Raw genomic sequence first — 17,801 nt, 5'->3', positions numbered from 1 at the left:
TCCTGGTTCTGGTCCGGAACTAAGGATTACTCTGGTTCTTGTCCGGTACTAAGGATGACTGGTTCTGGTCCGGTACTAAGGATTACCCTGGTTCTGGTCCGGTACTAAGGATGATCCTGGTTCTCGTCCGGTACTAAGGAGGACTGGTTCTGGTCCGGTACTAAGGATGACCCATGTTCTGGTCCGGTACTAAGGATGAGTCTGGTTCTGGTCCGGTACTACGGATGACTGGTTCTGGTCCGGTACTAAGGATGACCCATGTTCTGGTCCGGTACTAAGGATGATCCTGGTTCTGGTCCGGTACTAAGGATGACTGGTTCTGGTCCGGTACTAAGGATTACTCTGGTTCTTGTCCGGTACTAAGGATGATCCTGGTTCTGGTCCGGTACTAAGGATTATCCTGGTTCTGGTCTGGAACAAAGGATGACTGGTTCTGGTCCGGTACTAAGGATGATCCTGGTTTTGGTCCGGTACCATGGCTGACCCTGGTTCTGGTCCTGTACTGAGGATGACTGGTTCTGGTCCGGTAGTAAGGATGATCCTGGTTCTGGTCCGGTACTAAAGATGACTGGTTCTGGTCCGGTACTAAGGATGACTCTGGTTCTGATCCGGTACTAAGGATGACTGGTTCTGGTCCGGTACTAATTATTACTCTGGTTCTGGTCCGGTACTTAGGATGACTGGTTCTGGTCCGGTACTGAGGATGATCCTGGTTGTGGTCCGGTACTAAGGATGACTGGTTCTGGTCCGGTACTGATGATGATCCTGGTTCTGGTCCAGTACTGAAGATGACTGGTTCTTGCCCGGTACTATGGATGATTGGTTCTGGTCCGGTCCTGAGGATGATCCTGGTTCTGGTCGTGTACTAAGGACGATCCTGGTTTTGGTCCGGTACTAAGAATTATGCTGGTTCTGGTCCGGAACTAAGGATGACTGGTTCTGGTCCGGAACTAAGGATGAGTCTGTTTCTGGTCCGGTACTAAGGATGATCCTGGTTCTGGTCCGGTACTCAGGATGATCCTGGTTCTGGTCCGGTACTGAGGATGATTGGTTCTGGTCCAGTACTAAGGATAACCCTGGTTCTGGTCCGGTCCTCAGGATGACCCTGGTTCTGGTCCGGTACTAAGGATGATTGGTTCTGGTCCGGTGCTGAGGATGATCCTGGTTCTGGTCCGGTACTAAGGATGACTGGTTCTGGTCGGGTACTAAGGATGATTGCTTCTGGTCCGTTACTGAGGATGATCCTGGTTCTGGTCCTGTACTCAGGATGACCCTGGTTCTGGTCCGGTACTAAGGATCATTGGTTCTGGTCCGGTCCTGAGGATGATCCTGGTTCTTATCCGGTACTAAGGATGACTGGTTCTGGTCCGGTACTAAGGATTACCCTGGTTCTGGTCCGGTACTAAGGATGATCCTGGTTCTCGTCCGGTACTAAGGAGGACTGGTTCTGGTCCGGTACTAAGGATGACTGGTTCTGGTCCGGTACTAAGGATGATCCTGGTTCTGGTCCGGTACTAAGGATGACTGGTTCTGGTCCGGTACTAAGGATGATCCTGGTTCTGGTCCGGTACTAAGGATTATCCTGGTTCTGGTCCGGAACAAAGGATGACTGGTTCTGGTCCGGTACTAAGGATGATCCTGGTTTTGGTCCGGTACCATGGCTGACCCTGGTTCTGGTCCGGTTCTAAAGATAACCCTGGTTCTGGTCCTGTACTGAGGATGACTGGTTCTGGTCCGGTAGTAAGGATGACTCTGGTTCTGATTCGGTACTAAGGATGACTCTGGTTCTGATTCGGTACTAAGGATGACTGGTTCTGGTCCGGTACTAATTATTACTCTGGTTCTGGTCCGGTACTTAGGATGACTGGTTCTGGTCCGGTACTAAGGATGATCCTGGTTGTGGTCCGGTACTAAGGATGACTGGTTCTGGTCCGGTACTGAGGATGATCCTGGTTCTGGTCCAGTACTGAAGATGACTGGTTCTGGCCCGGTACTAAGGATGATTGGTTCTGGTCAGGTCCTGAGGATGATCCTGGTTCTGGTCGGGTACTAAGGACGATCCTGGTTTTGGTCCGGTACTAAGAATTATGCTGGTTCTGGTCCGGAACTAAGGATGACTGGTTCTGGTCCGGAACTAAGGATGAGTCTGTTTCTGGTCCGGTACTAAGGATGACTGGTTCTGGTCCGGTGCTGAGGTTGATCCTGGTTCTGGTCCAGTACTAAGGATGATCCTGGTTCTGGTCCGGTACTCAGGATGATCCTGGTTCTGGTCCGGTACTGAGGATGATTGGTTCTGGTCCAGTACTAAGGATAACCCTGGTTCTGGTCCGGTCCTCAGGATGACCCTGGTTCTGGTCCGGTACTAAGGATGATTGGTTCTGGTCCGGTGCTGAGGATGATCCTGGTTCTGGTCCGGTACTAAGGATGACTGGTTCTGGTCCGGTGCTAAGGATGATCCTTGTTCTGGTCCGATACTAAGGATGATCCTGGTTCTGTTCGGTACTAAAGATGACTCTGGTTCTGGTCCGGTACTAAGGATGACTAGTTCTGATCCGGTACTGAGGATGATCCTGGTTCTGGTCCGGTACTTAAGATGACTCTGGTTCTGGTCCGGTACAAAGGATGACCCTCGTTCTGGTCCGGTACAAAGGTTGACCCTGGTTCTGGTCCAGTACTTAGGATGACTAGTTCTGGTCCGGTACTAAGGATGACCCTGGTTCTGGTCCGGTACTAAGGATGACCCATGTTCTGGTCCGGTACTAAGGATGACTGGTTCTGGTCCGGTACTAAGGATGACCCTGGTTCTGGTCCGGTACTAAGGATGACTGGTTCTGGTCCGGTACTGAGGATGACTGGTTCTAGTCCGGCACTAAGGATGATCCTGGTTCTGGTCCGGTACTCCGGATGACCCTGGTTCTGGTCCAGTACTCCGGATGACCTGGTTCTGGTCCGGTACTAAGGATGACCCATGTTCTGGTCCGGTACTCAGGATGACTGGTTCTGGTCCGGTACTGAGGATGACTGGTTCTGGTCCGGTACTAAGGATTACTCTGGTTCTGGTCCGGTACTAAGGATGACCCTGGTTCTGGTCCGGTACTAAGGATGATCCTGGTTCTCGTCCGGTACTAAGGAGGACTGGTTCTGGTCCGGTACTAAGGATGATCCTGGTTCTCGTCCAATACTAAGGAGGACTGGTTCTGGTCCGGTACTAAGGATTACTGGTTCTGGTCCGGTACTAAGGATGAGTCTGGTTCTGGTCCGGTACTAAGGATGATCCTCGTTCTGGTCCGGTACTAAGGATTATCCTGGTTCTGGTCCGGAACTAAGGATGACTGGTTCTGGTCCGGTACTAACGATGATCCTGGTTTTGGTCCGGTACCATGGCTGACCCTGGTTCTGGTCCGGTACTAAAGATAACCCTTGTTCTGGTCCTGTACTGAGGATGACTGGTTTTGGTCCGGTACTAAGGATGACTCTGGTTCTGATCCGGTACTAAGGATGACCCTGGTTCTGGTCGGGTACTAAGGATGATTGCTTCTGGTCCGTTACTGAGGATGATCCTGGTTGTGGTCCGGTACTCACGATGACCCTGGTTCTGGTCCAGTACAACGGATGACCTGGTTCTGGTCCGGTACTAAGGATGACTGGTTCTGGTCCGGTGCTAAGGATGATCCTGGTTCTGGTCCGATACTAAGGATGATCCTGGTTCTGTTCGGTACTAAAGATGACTCTGGTTCTGGTCCGGTACTAAGGATGACTAGTTCTGGTCCGGTACTAAGGATGACCCTGGTTCTGGTCCGGTACTTAGGATGACTGGTTCTGGTCCGGTACTAAGGATGATCCTGGTTGTGGTCCGGTACTAAGGATGACTGGTTCTGGTCCTGTACTGAGGATGATCCTGGTTCTGGTCCAGTACTGAAGATGACTGGTTCTGGCCCGGTACTATGGATGATTGGTTCTGGTCCGGTCCTGAGGATGATCCTGGTTCTGGTCGGGTACTAAGGACGATCCTGGTTTTGGTCCGGTACTAAGAATTATGCTGGTTCTGGTCCGGAACTTAGGATGACTGGTTCTGGTCCGGAACTAAGGATGAGTCTGTTTCTGGTCCGGTACTAAGGATGACTGGTTCTGGTCCGGTGCTGAGGTTGATCCTGGTTCTGGTCCAGTACTAAGGATGATCCTGGTTCTGGTCCGGTACTCAGGATGATCCTGGTTCTGGTCAGGTACTGAGGATGATTGGTTCTGGTCCAGTACTAAGGATAACCCTGGTTCTGGTCCGGTCCTCAGGATGACCCTGGTTCTGGTCCGGTACTAAGGATGATTGGTTCTGGTCCGGTGCTGAGGATGATCCTGGTTCTGGTCCAGTACTGAAGATGACTGGTTCTGGCCCGGTACTAAGGATGATTGGTTCTGGTCCGGTCCTGAGGATGATCCTGGTTCTGGTCGGGTACTAAGGACGATCCTGGTTTTGGTCCGGTACTAAGAATTATGCTGGTTCTGGTCCGGAACTAAGGATGACTGGTTCTGGTCCGGAACTAAGGATGAGTCTGTTTCTGGTCCGGTACTAAGGATGACTGGTTCTGGTCCGGTGCTGAGGTTGATCCTGGTTCTGGTCCAGTACTAAGGATGATCCTGGTTCTGGTCCGGTACCCAGGATGATCCTGGTTCTGGTCCGGTACTGAGGATGATTGGTTCTGGACCAGTACTAAGGATAACCCTGGTTCTGGTCCGGTCCTCAGGATGACCCTGGTTCTGGTCCGGTACAAAGGATGATTGGTTCTGGTCCGGTGCTGAGGATGATCCTGGTTCTGGTCCGGTACTAAGGATGACTGGTTCTGGTCCGGTGCTAAGGATGATCCTGGTTCTGGTCCGATACTAAGGATGATCCTGGTTCTGTTCGGTACTAAAGATGACTCTGGTTCTGGTCCGGTACTAAGGATGACTAGTTCTGATCCGGTACTGAGGATGATCCTGGTTCTGGTCCGGTACTTAAGATGACTCTGGTTCTGGTCCGGTACAAAGGATGACCCTCGTTCTGGTCCGGTACAAAGGTTGACCCTGGTTCTGGTCCAGTACTTAGGATGACTAGTTCTGGTCCGGTACTAAGGATGACCCTGGTTCTGGTCCGGTACTAAGGATGACCCATGTTCTGGTCCGGTACTAAGGATGACTGGTTCTGGTCCGGTACTAAGGATGACCCTGGTTCTGGTCCGGTACTAAGGATGACCCTGGTTCTGGTCCGGTACTAAGGATGACCCTGGTTCTGGTCCGGTACTAAGGATGACCCTGGTTCTGGTCCGGTACTAAGGATGATCCTGGTTCTGGTCCGGTACTCCGGATGACCCTGGTTCTGGTCCAGTACTCCGGATGACCTGGTTCTGGTCCGGTACTAAGGATGACCCATGTTCTGGTCCGGTACTGAGGATGACTGGTTCTGGTCCGGTACTAAGGATGACCCATGTTCTGGTCCGGTACTCAGGATGACTGGTTCTGGTCCGGTACTGAGGATGACTGGTTCTGGTCCGGTACTAAGGATTACTCTGGTTCTGGTCCGGTACTAAGGATGACCCTGGTTCTGGTCCGGTACTAAGGATGATCCTGGTTCTCGTCCGGTACTAAGGAGGACTGGTTCTGGTCCGGTACTAAGGATGATCCTGGTTCTCGTCCAATACTAAGGAGGACTGGTTCTGGTCCGGTACTAAGGATTACTGGTTCTGGTCCGGTACTAAGGATGAGTCTGGTTCTGGTCCGGTACTAAGGATGATCCTGGTTCTGGTCCGGTACTAAGGATTATCCTGGTTCTGGTCCGGAACTAAGGATGACTGGTTCTGGTCCGGTACTAACGATGATCCTGGTTTTGGTCCGGTACCATGGCTGACCCTGGTTCTGGTCCGGTACTAAAGATAACCCTTGTTCTGGTCCTGTACTGAGGATGACTGGTTTTGGTCCGGTACTAAGGATGACTCTGGTTCTGATCCGGTACTAAGGATGACCCTGGTTCTGGTCGGGTACTAAGGATGATTGCTTCTGGTCCGTTACTGAGGATGATCCTGGTTGTGGTCCGGTACTCACGATGACCCTGGTTCTGGTCCAGTACAACGGATGACCTGGTTCTGGTCCGGTACTAAGGATGACTGGTTCTGGTCCGGTGCTAAGGATGATCCTGGTTCTGGTCCGATACTAAGGATGATCCTGGTTCTGTTCGGTACTAAAGATGACTCTGGTTCTGGTCCGGTACTAAGGATGACTAGTTCTGGTCCGGTACTAAGGATGACCCTGGTTCTGGTCCGGTACTTAGGATGACTGGTTCTGGTCCGGTACTAAGGATGATCCTGGTTGTGGTCCGGTACTAAGGATGACTGGTTCTGGTCCTGTACTGAGGATGATCCTGGTTCTGGTCCAGTACTGAAGATGACTGGTTCTGGCCCGGTACTATGGATGATTGGTTCTGGTCCGGTCCTGAGGACGATCCTGGTTCTGGTCGGGTACTAAGGACGATCCTGGTTTTGGTCCGGTACTAAGAATTATGCTGGTTCTGGTCCGGAACTAAGGATGACTGGTTCTGGTCCGGAACTAAGGATGAGTCTGTTTCTGGTCCGGTACTAAGGATGACTGGTTCTGGTCCGGTTCTGAGGTTGATCCTGGTTCTGGTCCAGTACTAAGGATGATCCTGGTTCTGGTCCGGTACTCAGGATGATCCTGGTTCTGGTCAGGTACTGAGGATGATTGGTTCTGGTCCAGTACTAAGGATAACCCTGGTTCTGGTCCGGTCCTCAGGATGACCCTGGTTCTGGTCCGGTACTAAGGATGATTGGTTCTGGTCCGGTGCTGAGGATGACCCTGGTTCTGGTCCGGTACTAAGGATGACTGGTTCTGGTCGGGTACTAAGGATGATTGCTTCTGGTCCGTTACTGAGGATGATCCTGGTTCTGGTCCGGTACTCAGGATGACCCTGGTTCTGGTCCGGTACTAAGGATCATTGGTTCTGGTCCGGTCCTGAGGATGATCCTGGTTCTTGTCCGGTACTAAGGATGACTGGTTCTGGTCCGGTACTAAGGATTACCCTGGTTCTGGTCCGGTACTAAGGATGATCCTGGTTCTCGTCCGGTACTAAGGAGGACTGGTTCTGGTCCGGTACTAAGGATGACCCATGTTCTGGTCCGGTACTAAGGATGAGTCTGGTTCTGGTCCGGTACTAAGGATGACTGGTTCTGGTCCGGTACTAAGGATGATCCTGGTTCTGGTCCGGTACTAAGGATGACTGGTTCTGGTCCGGTACTAAGGATTACTCTGGTTCTTGTCCGGTACTAAGGATGATCCTGGTTCTGGTCCGGTACTAAGGATTATCCTGGTTCTGGTCCGGAACAAAGGATGACTGGTTCTGGTCCGGTACTAAGGATGATCCTGGTTTTGGTCCGGTACCATGGCTGACCCTGGTTCTGGTCCGGTTCTAAAGATAACCCTGGTTCTGGTCCTGTACTGAGGATGATCCTGGTTTTGGTCCGGTACCATGGCTGACCCTGGTTCTGGTCCTGTACTGAGGATGACTGGTTCTTGTCCGGTAGTAAGGATGATCCTGGTTCTGGTCCGGTACTAAAGATGACTGGTTCTGGTCCGGTACTAAGGATGACTCTGGTTCTGATCCGGTACTTAGGATGACTGGTTCTGGTCCGGTACTAAGGATGATCCTGGTTGTGGTCCGGTACTAAGGATGACTGGTTCTGGTCCGGTCCTGAGGATGATCCTGTTTCTGGTCGGGTACTAAGGACGATCCTGGTTTTGGTCCGGTACTAAGAATTATGCTGGTTCTGGTCCGGAACTAAGGATGACTGGTTCTGGTCCGGTGCTGAGGTTGATCCTGGTTCTGGTCCAGTACTAAGGATGATCCTGGTTCTGGTCCGGTACTCAGGATGATCCTGGTTCTTGTCCGGTACTGAGGATGATTGGTTCTGGTCCAGTACTAAGGATGATCCTGGTTCTGGTCCGGTACTCAGGATGATCCTGGTTCTGGTCCGGTACTGAGGATGACTGGTTCTGGTCCGGTACTCAGGATGACCCTGGTTCTGGTCCGGTCCTCAGGATGACCCTGGTTCTGGTCCGGTACTAAGGATGATTGGTTCTGGTCCGGTGCTGAGGATGATCCTGGTTCTGGTCCGGTACTAAGGATGACTGGTTCTGGTCGGGTACTAAGGATGATTGCTTCTGGTCCGTTACTGAGGATGATCCTGGTTCTGGTCCGGTACTCAGGATGACCCTGGTTCTGGTCCGGTACTAAGGATGATCCTGGTTCTGGTCCGGTCCTGAGGATGATCCTTGTTCTGGTTCGGTACTAAGGATGACTGGTTCTGGTCCGGTACTAAGGATGACTGGTTCTGGTCCGGCACTAAGCATTATCCTGGTTCTGGTCCAGTACTAAGGATGATCCTGGTTCTGGTCCGGCACTAAGGATGACCCTGGTTCTGGTCCAGTACAACGGATGACCTGGTTCTGGTCCGGTACTAAGGATGACTGGTTCTGGTCCGGTGCTAAGGATGATCCTGGTTCTGGTCCGATACTAAGGATGATCCTGGTTCTGTTCGGTACTAAAGATGACTCTGGTTCTGGTCCGGTACTAAGGATGACTAGTTCTGATCCGGTACTGAGGATGATCCTGGTTCTGGTCCGGTACTAAGGATGACCCTGGTTCTGGTCCGGTACAAAGGATGACCCTGGTTCTGGTCCAGTACTTAAGGTGACTGGTTCTGGTCCGGTACTAAGGATGATCCCGGTTCTGGTCCGGTACTTAAGATGACTCTGGTTCTGGTCCGGTACAAAGGATGACCCTCGTTCTGGTCCGGTACAAAGGTTGACCCTGGTTCTGGTCCAGTACTTAGGATGACTAGTTCTGGTCCGGTACTAAGGATGACCCTGGTTCTGGTCCGGTACTAAGGATGACCCATGTTCTGGTCCGGTACTAAGGATGACTGGTTCTGGTCCGGTACTAAGGATGACCCTGGTTCTGGTCCGGTACTAAGGATGACCCATGTTCTGGTCCGGTACTGAGGATGACTGGTTCTAGTCCGGCACTAAGGATGATCCTGGTTCTGGTCCGGTACTCCGGATGACCCTGGTTCTGGTCCAGTACTCCGGATGACCTGGTTCTGGTCCGGTACTAAGGATGACCCATGTTCTGGTCCGGTACTCAGGATGACTGGTTCTGGTCCGGTACTGAGGATGACTGGTTCTGGTCCGGTACTAAGGATTACTCTGGTTCTGGTCCGGTACTAAGGATGACCCTGGTTCTGGTCCGGTACTAAGGATGATCCTGGTTCTCGTCCGGTACTAAGGAGGACTGGTTCTGGTCCGGTACTAAGGATGATCCTGGTTCTCGTCCAATACTAAGGAGGACTGGTTCTGGTCCGGTACTAAGGATTACTCTGGTTCTGGTCCGGTACTAAGGATGAGTCTGGTTCTCGTCCGGTACTAAGGATGACTGGTTCTGGTCCGGTACTAAGGATTATCCTGGTTGTGGTCCGGAACTAAGGACTACTCTGGTTCTGGTCCGGTACTAAGGATGATCCTGGTTCTGGTCCGGTACTAAGGATTATCCTGGTTCTGGTCCGGAACAAAGGATGACTGGTTCTGGTCCGGTACTAACGATGATCCTGGTTTTGGTCCGGTACCATGGCTGACCCTGGTTCTGGTCCGGTACTAAAAGATAACCCTGGTTCTGGTCCTGTACTGAGGATGACTGGTTTTGGTCCGGTACTAAGGATGACTCTGGTTCTGATCCGGTACTAAGGATGACCCTGGTTCTGGTCCGGTACTCACGATGACCCTGGTTCTGGTCCGGTACTAAGGATGATTGGTTCTGGTCCGGTCCTGAGGATGATCCTGGTTCTGGTTCGGTACTAAGGATGACTGGTTCTGGTCCGGTACTAAGGATGACTGGTTCTGGTCCGGCACTAAGCATTATCCTGGTTCTGGTCCGGTACTAAGGATGATCCTGGTTCTGGTCCGGTGCTGAGGTTGATCCTGGTTCTGGTCCAGTACTAAGGATGATCCTGGTTCTGGTCCGGTACTCAGGATGATCCTGGTTCTGGTCCGGTACTGAGGATGATTGGTTCTGGTCCAGTACTAAGGATAACCCTGGTTCTGGTCCGGTCCTCAGGATGACCCTGGTTCTGGTCCAGTACTAAGGATGATTGGTTCTGGTCCGGTGCTGAGGATGATCCTGGTTCTGGTCCGGTACTAAGGATGACTGGTTCTGGTCGGGTACTAAGGATGATTGCTTCTGGTCCGTTACTGAGGATGATCCTGGTTCTGGTCCGGTACTAAGGATGACTGGTTCTGGTCCGGCACTAAGCATTATCCTTGTTCTGGTCCGGTACAAAGGATGATCCTGGTTCTGGTCCGGCACTAAGGATGACCCTGGTTCTGGTCCAGTACAACGGATGACCTGGTTCTGGTCCGGTACTAAGGATGACTGGTTCTGGTCCGGTGCTAAGGATGATCCTGGTTCTGGTCCGATACTAAGGATGATCCTGGTTCTGTTCGGTACTAAAGATGACTCTGGTTCTGGTCCGGTACTAAGGATGACTAGTTCTGATCCGGTACTGAGGATGATCCTGGTTCTGGTCCGGTACTAAGGATGACCCTGGTTCTGGTCCGGTACAAAGGATGACCCTGGTTCTGGTCCAGTACTTAAGGTGACTGGTTCTGGTCCGGTACTAAGGATGATCCTGGTTCTGGTCAGGTACTTAAGATGACTCTGGTTCTGGTCCGGTACAAAGGATGACCCTCGTTCTGGTCCGGTACAAAGGTTGACCCTGGTTCTGGTCCAGTACTTAGGATGACTAGTTCTGGTCCGGTACTAAGGATGACCCATGTTCTGGTCCGGTACTAAGGATGACTGGTTCTGGTCCGGTACTAAGGATGACCCATGTTCTGGTCCGGTACTAAGGATGACTGGTTCTGGTCCGGTACTAAGGATTACTCTGGTTCGTCTCCAGTACTAAGGATGACTGGTTCTGGTCCGGTACTAAGGATGACCCTGGTTCTGGTCCGGTACTAAGGATGACTGGTTCTGGTCCGGTACTAAGGATGACCCTGGTTCTGGTCCGGTACTAAGGATGACCCATGTTCTGGTCCGGTACTGAGGATGACTGGTTCTAGTCCGGCACTAAGGATGATCCTGGTTCTGGTCCGGTACTCCGGATGACTGGTTCTGGTCCGGTACTGAGGATGACTGGTTCTGGTCCGGTACTAAGGATTACTCTGGTTCTGGTCCGGTACTAAGGATGACCCTGGTTCTGGTCCGGTACTAAGGATGATCCTGGTTCTCGTCCGGTACTAAGGAGGACTGGTTCTGGTCCGGTACTAAGGATGATCCTGGTTCTCGTCCAATACTAAGGAGGACTGGTTCTGGTCCGGTACTAAGGATTACTCTGGTTCTGGTCCGGTACTAAGGATGAGTCTGGTTCTCGTCCGGTACTAAGGATGACTGGTTCTGGTCCGGTACTAAGGATTATCCTGGTTGTGGTCCGGAACTAAGGACTACTCTGGTTCTGGTCCGGTACTAAGGATGATCCTGGTTCTGGTCCGGTACTAAGGATTATCCTGGTTCTGGTCCGGAACAAAGGATGACTGGTTCTGGTCCGGTACTAACGATGATCCTGGTTTTGGTCCGGTACCATGGCTGACCCTGGTTCTGGTCCGGTACTAAAGATAACCCTGGTTCTGGTCCTGTACTGAGGATGACTGGTTTTGGTCCGGTACTAAGGATGACTCTGGTTCTGATCCGGTACTAAGGATGACCCTGGTTCTGGTCCGGTACTCACGATGACCCTGGTTCTGGTCCGGTACTAAGGATGATTGGTTCTGGTCCGGTCCTGAGGATGATCCTGGTTCTGGTTCGGTACTAAGGATGACTGGTTCTGGTCCGGTACTAAGGATGACTGGTTCTGGTCCGGCACTAAGCATTATCCTGGTTCTGGTCCGGTACTAAGGATGATCCTGGTTCTGGTCCGGTGCTGAGGTTGATCCTGGTTCTGGTCCAGTACTAAGGATGATCCTGGTTCTGGTCCGGTACTCAGGATGATCCTGGTTCTGGTCCGGTACTGAGGATGATTGGTTCTGGTCCAGTACTAAGGATAACCCTGGTTCTGGTCCGGTCCTCAGGATGACCCTGGTTCTGGTCCAGTACTAAGGATGATTGGTTCTGGTCCGGTGCTGAGGATGATCCTGGTTCTGGTCCGGTACTAAGGATGACTGGTTCTGGTCGGGTACTAAGGATGATTGCTTCTGGTCCGTTACTGAGGATGATCCTGGTTCTGGTCCGGTACTAAGGATGACTGGTTCTGGTCCGGCACTAAGCATTATCCTTGTTCTGGTCCGGTACAAAGGATGATCCTGGTTCTGGTCCGGCACTAAGGATGACCCTGGTTCTGGTCCAGTACAACGGATGACCTGGTTCTGGTCCGGTACTAAGGATGACTGGTTCTGGTCCGGTGCTAAGGATGATCCTGGTTCTGGTCCGATACTAAGGATGATCCTGGTTCTGTTCGGTACTAAAGATGACTCTGGTTCTGGTCCGGTACTAAGGATGACTAGTTCTGATCCGGTACTGAGGATGATCCTGGTTCTGGTCCGGTACTAAGGATGACCCTGGTTCTGGTCCGGTACAAAGGATGACCCTGGTTCTGGTCCAGTACTTAAGGTGACTGGTTCTGGTCCGGTACTAAGGATGATCCTGGTTCTGGTCAGGTACTTAAGATGACTCTGGTTCTGGTCCGGTACAAAGGATGACCCTCGTTCTGGTCCGGTACAAAGGTTGACCCTGGTTCTGGTCCAGTACTTAGGATGACTAGTTCTGGTCCGGTACTAAGGATGACCCATGTTCTGGTCCGGTACTAAGGATGACTGGTTCTGGTCCGGTACTAAGGATGACCCATGTTCTGGTCCGGTACTAAGGATGACTGGTTCTGGTCCGTTACTAAGGATTACTCTGGTTCGTCTCCAGTACTAAGGATGACTGGTTCTGGTCCGGTACTAAGGATGACCCTGGTTCTGGTCCGGTACTAAGGATGACTGGTTCTGGTCCGGTACTAAGGATGACCCTGGTTCTGGTCCGGTACTAAGGATGACCCATGTTCTGGTCCGGTACTGAGGATGACTGGTTCTAGTCCGGCACTAAGGATGATCCTGGTTCTGGTCCGGTACTCTGGATGACCCTGGTTCTGGTCCAGTACTCCGGATGACCTGGTTCTGGTCCGGTACTAAGGATGACCCATGTTCTGGTCCGGTACTCAGGATGACTGGTTCTGGTCCGGTACTGAGGATGACTGGTTCTGGTCCGGTACTAAGGATTACTCTGGTTCTGGTCCGGTACTAAGGATGACCCTGGTTCTGGTCCGGTACTAAGGATGATCCTGGTTCTCGTCCGGTACTAAGGAGGACTGGTTCTGGTCCGGTACTAAGGATGATCCTGGTTCTCGTCCAATACTAAGGAGGACTGGTTCTGGTCCGGTACTAAGGATTACTCTGGTTCTGGTCCGGTACTAAGGATGAGTCTGGTTCTCGTCCGGTACTAAGGATGACTGGTTCTGGTCCGGTACTAAGGATTATCCTGGTTCTGGTCCGAAACTAAGGATTACTCTGGTTCTGGTCCGGTACTAAGGATGATCCTGGTTCTGGTCCGGTACTAAGGATTATCCTGGTTCTGGTCCGGAACAAAGCATGACTGGTTCTGGTCCGGTACTAACGATGATCCTGGTTTTGGTCCGGTACCATGGCTGACCCTGGTTTTGGTCCGGTACTAAGGATGACTCTGGTTCTGATCCGGTACTAAGGATGACTGGTTCTGGTCTGGTACTAATTATTACTCTGGTTCTGGTCCGGTACTTAGGATGACTGGTTCTGGTCCGGTACTTAGGATGATCCTGGTTCTGGTCCGGTACTAAGGATGAGTCTGGTTCTGGTCCGGTACTAAGAATTATCCTGGTTCTGGTCCGGAACTAAGGATGATCCTGGTTCTGGTCCGGTACTAAGGATGATTGGTTCTGGTCCGGTACTAAGGATGACCCTGGTTCTGGTCCCTTCCTCAGGATGACACTGGTTCTGGTCCGGTACTAAGGATGATTGGTTCTGGTCCGGTAGTAAGGATGATCCTGGTTCTGGTCCGGTACTGAGGATGATCCTGGTTCTGGTCCGGTACTGAGGATGATCCTGGTTCTGGTCCGGAACTAAGGATGACTGGTTCTGGTCCGGTACTAAGGATGACTGGTTCTGGTCCGGTACTAAGGATTACTCTGGTTCTTGTCCGGTACTAAGGATGATCCTGGTTCTGGTCCGGTACTAAGGATGACTGGTTCTGGTCCGGTACTAAGGATTACTCTGGTTCTTGTCCGGTACTAAGGATGATCCTGGTTCTGGTCCGGTACTAAGGATTATCCTGGTTCTGGTCCGGAACAAAGGATGACTGGTTCTGGTCCGGTACTAAGGATGATCCTGGTTTTGGTCCGGTACCATGGCTGACCCTGGTTATGGTGCGGTTCTAAAGATAACCCTGGTTCTGGTCCTGTACTGAGGATGATCCTGGTTTTGGTCCGGTACTCAGGATTACCCTGGTTCTGGTCCGGTACTAAGGATGATTGGTTCTGGTCCGGTCCTGAGGATGATCCTTGTTCTGGTTCGGTACTAAGGATGACTGGTTCTGGTCCGGTACTAAGGATGACTGGTTCTGGTCCGGCACTAAGCATTATCCTGGTTCTGGTCCGGTACTAAGGATGATCCTGGTTCTGGTCCGGCACTAAGGATGACACTGATTCTGGTCCAGTACAACGGATGACCTGGTTCTGGTCCGGTACTAAGGATGACTGGTTCTGGTCCGGTGCTAAGGATGATCCTGGTTCTGGTCCGATACTAAGGATGATCCTGGTTCTGTTCGGTACTAAAGATGACTCTGGTTCTGGTCCGGTACTAAGGATGACTAGTTCTGATCCGGTACTGAGGATGATCCTGGTTCTGGTCCGGCACTAAGGATGACACTGAATCTGGTCCAGTACAACGGATGACCTGGTTCTGGTCCGGTACTAAGGATGACTGGTTCTGGTCCGGTGCTAAGGATGATCCTGGTTCTGGTCCGATACTAAGGATGATCCTGGTTCTGTTCGGTACTAAAGATGACTCTGGTTCTGGTCCGGTACTAAGGATGACTAGTTCTGATCCGGTACTGAGGATGATCCTGGTTCTGGTCCGGTACTAAGGATGACCCTGGTTCTGGTCCGGTACAAAGGATGACCCTGGTTCTGGTCCAGTACTTAAGGTGACTGGTTCTGGTCCGGTACTAAGGATGATCCTGGTTCTGGTCCGGTACTTAAGATGACTCTGGTTCTGGTCCGGTACAAAGGATGACCCTCGTTCTGGTCCGGTACAAAGGTTGACCCTGGTTCTGGTCCAGTACTTAGGATGACTAGTTCTGGTCCGGTACTAAGGATGACCCTGGTTCTGGTCCGGTACTAAGGATGACCCATGTTCTGGTCCGGTACTAAGGATGACTGGTTCTGGTCCGGTACTAAGGATTACTCTGGTTCGTCTCCAGTACTAAGGATGACTGGTTCTGGTCCGGTACTAAGGAGGACCCTGGTTCTGGTCCGGTACTAAGGATGACTGGTTCTGGTCCGGAACTAAGGATGAGTCTGTTTCTGGTCCGGTACTAAGGATGACTGGTTCTGGTCCGGTGCTGAGGTTGATCCTGGTTCTGGTCCAATACTAAGGATGATCCTGGTTCTGGTCCGGTACTCAGGATGATCCTGGTTCTGGTCCGGTACTGAGGATGATTGGTTCTGGTCCAGTACTAAGGATAACCCTGGTTCTGGTCCGGTCCTCAGGATGACCCTGGTTCTGGTCCGGTACTAAGGATGATTGGTTCTGGTCCGGTGCTGAGGATGATCCTGGTTCTGGTCCGGTACTAAGGATGACTGGTTCTGGTCGGGTACTAAGGATGATTGCTTCTGGTCCGTTACTGAGGATGATCCTGGTTCTGGTCCGGTACTCAGGATGACCCTGGTTCTGGTCCGGTACTAAGGATGATTGGTTCTGGTCCGGTCCTGAGGATGATCCTTGTTCTGGTTCGGTACTAAGGATGACTGGTTCTGGTCCGGTACTAAGGATGACTGGTTCTGGTCCGGCACTAAGCATTATCCTTGTTCTGGTCCGGTACTAAGGATGATCCTGGTTCTGGTCCGGCACTAAGGATGACCCTGGTTCTGGTCCAGTACAACGGATGACCTGGTTCTGGTCCGGTACTAAGGATGACTGGTTCTGGTCCGGTGCTAAGGATGATCCTGGTTCTGGTCCGATACTAAGGATGATCCTGGTTCTGTTCGGTACTAAAGATGACTCTGGTTCTGGTCCGGTACTAAGGATGACTAGTTCTGATCCGGTACTGAGGATGATCCTGGTTCTGGTCCGGTACTAAGGATGACCCTGGTTCTGGTCCGGTACAAAGGATGACCCTGGTTCTGGTCCAGTACTTAAGGTGACTGGTTCTGGTCAGGTACTAAGGATGATCCTGGTTCTGGTCCGGTACTTAAGATGACTCTGGTTCTGGTCCGGTACAAAGGATGACCCTCGTTCTGGTCCGGTACAAAGGTTGACCCTGGTTCTGGTCCAGTACTTAGGATGACTAGTTCTGGTCCGGTACTAAGGATGACCCATGTTCTGGTCCGGTACTAAGGATGACTGGTTCTGGTCCGGTACTAAGGATTACTCTGGTTCGTCTCCAGTACTAAGGATGACTGGTTCTGGTCCGGTACTAAGGATGACCCTGGTTCTGGTCCGGTACTAAGGATGACTGGTTCTGGTCCGGTACTAAGGATGACCCTGGTTCTGGTCCGGTACTAAGGATGACCCATGTTCTGGTCCGGTACTGAGGATGACTGGTTCTAGTCCGGCACTAAGGATGATCCTGGTTCTGGTCCGGTACTCCGGATGACCCTGGTTCTGGTCCAGTACTCCGGATGACCTGGTTCTGGTCCGGTACTAAGGATGACCCATGTTCTGGTCCGGTACTCAGGATGACTGGTTCTGGTCCGGTACTGAGGATGACTGGTTCTGGTCCGGTACTAAGGATTACTCTGGTTCTGGTCCGGTACTAAGGATGACCCTGGTTCTGGTCCGGTACTAAGGATGATCCTGGTTCTCGTCCGGTACTAAGGATGACTGGTTCTGGTCCGGTACTAAGGATGATCCTGGTTCTCGTCCAATACTAAGGAGGACTGGTTCTGGTCCGGTACTAAGGATTACTCTGGTTCTGGTCCGGTACTAAGGATGAGTCTGGTTCTCGTCCGGTACTAAGGATGACTGGTTCTGGTCCGGTACTAAGGATTATCCTGGTTCTGGTCCGAAACTAAGGATTACTCTGGTTCTGGTCCGGTACTAAGGATGATCCTGGTTCTGGTCCGGTACTAAGGATTATCCTGGTTCTGGTCCGGAACAAAGGATGACTGGTTCTGGTCCGGTACTAACGATGATCCTGGTTTTGGTCAGGTACCATGGCTGACCCTGGTTCTGGTCCGGTACTAAAGATAACCCTGGTTCTGGTCCTGTACTGAGGATGACTGGTTTTGGTCCGGTACTAAGGATGACTCTGGTTCTGATCCGGTACTAAGGATGACTGGTTCTGGTCCGGTACTAATTATTACTCTGGTTCTGGTCCGGTACTTAGGATGTTCCTGGTACTGGTCCGGTACTAAGGATGAGTCTGGTTCTGGTCCGGTACTAAGGATTATCCTGGTTCTGGTCCGGTACTAAGGATTATC

The sequence above is a fragment of the Telmatherina bonti genome (assembly GCF_933228915.1).
Source record: "Telmatherina bonti genome assembly, chromosome: 3".
Taxonomy (NCBI): Eukaryota; Metazoa; Chordata; class Actinopteri; order Atheriniformes; family Telmatherinidae; genus Telmatherina; species Telmatherina bonti.
This window is presented reverse-complemented; position numbering follows the sequence as displayed.